This window comes from Pongo abelii, chromosome 4 (assembly GCF_028885655.2).
Source record: "Pongo abelii isolate AG06213 chromosome 4, NHGRI_mPonAbe1-v2.0_pri, whole genome shotgun sequence".
NCBI classification, from domain to species: Eukaryota; Metazoa; Chordata; class Mammalia; order Primates; family Hominidae; genus Pongo; species Pongo abelii.
In genome coordinates this window covers 27,071,146-27,072,745 of record NC_071989.2, presented here as the reverse complement: position 1 = coordinate 27,072,745, position 1,600 = coordinate 27,071,146, and positions in this window count along the sequence as shown.

The following is a 1,600-nucleotide window of genomic DNA, read 5'->3' as shown; positions in this document are numbered from 1 at the left end:
TGAGGTGGAAAGATCACTTAAGCCCTGAAGGTCGAGGCTGCAGTGAGCAGTGATCACACCACTACACTCTAGCCTGGGTGACAGAGTGAGACTCTGTCTCAAAAATTTAAAACACAGTGCATGATTATTATCTAATGCTCTGAAATTTAGAATATCTAGAATATCCATGGTTTAGCTGAGAAGAACTGTAAACTAACAATTATACTCCTAGATAAGGGATATAGTAAAAGGTGTTTAGACATCCAAGGATGTAGAAATCTTAATAATCTTAATATTCCATCAGCTTCCTATTGTTACTTATACTAAATGTGGTAACTGGGGTGCTGGGGCACTGTTTTCAGTCTTCCTTGTACAGTGTTAGCCCTCAGCCCTCCCAGAAGCCCCTGCTCTTGCTTTTGCTCTCTTCCCTCTTTTTTGGTAAGTTATTAAGGCTGATTGCTCAGTACTGGTCTCGTGATGGGACATCCGTGGTGCTATGTTTCTTCTGGTTCAACCTTCTGTTAGATTCTTACTGCTACTATAACAAATTATCACAAAAGTAACAACTTAATACACGTTTGTTATTTTACAGTTCTCTATTTTCAAACCCCATACTTAGTCTCACCGAGACTAAAGTCACAGTGTCAGCAGGACCTAGTTCTTTTTGGAGCCCCTAGTGAGAGACAGGACTAGCCGGATTTCCTAGGCCGACTAAGAATCCCTAAGCCTAGCTGGGAAGGTGACCACATCCACCTTTAAACACAGGGCTTGCAACCTAGCTCACAACCAACCAATCAGGTAGTAAGGAGAGCTCACTAACATCCTAATTAGGCAAAAACAGGAGGTAAAGAAATAGCCAATCACCTATCATCTGAGAACACAGAGGGAGGGACAATGATCAGGATGTAAACCCAGGCATTCCAGCAGGCAACTGGCAACCCCCTTTGGGTCCCCTCCTGTTATATGGGAGCTCTGTTTTCACTCTATTAAATATTGCAACTGCACACTGTCTGGTCCGTGTTTGTTCTAGTTCGAACTGAACTTTCGCTCGTTGTCCACCACTGCTGATTGCCGACGTCTCCGATGCCGCCGCTGACTTCCACCCCTCGGTATCTGACAGGGGGTCCACGGCACTTGTGATCCAGCCAGGCGGCGCCCATTGCCACTCCCAATTGGGCAAGAGGCTCGCCATTGTTCCTGTGTGGGATAAGTGCCTGGGTTTTGTCCTATAACAAACCCCAGGCACTTATAGAGCTATAACACTCACTGTGTGGCCCAAGATTCCATTCCTTGGAATCCGTGAGGCCCAAGAACCCCAGGTCAAAGAGGGTTGCTGCCATCTTTGAAGCCGCCCGCCACCCTCTTGGGAGCTCTAAGAACAAGGACCCCCAGGTAACACTGGGGCAGCGGTCTCCAACTTTTTTGGCACCCGGGACTGGTTTCTTGGAAGACAACCCCTCTATGGACTGCTGGGTGTGGGGATAAGGTTTCGCGATGATTCAAGCACATTGCATTTCTTGTGCACTTTATTTCTATTATTTTTAAATACTCACAGTAATGTTGAATAAGAGGGAGCCCTGAGGTTGTTTTCCTACAACTAAACGGTCCCATCTGGGGATGA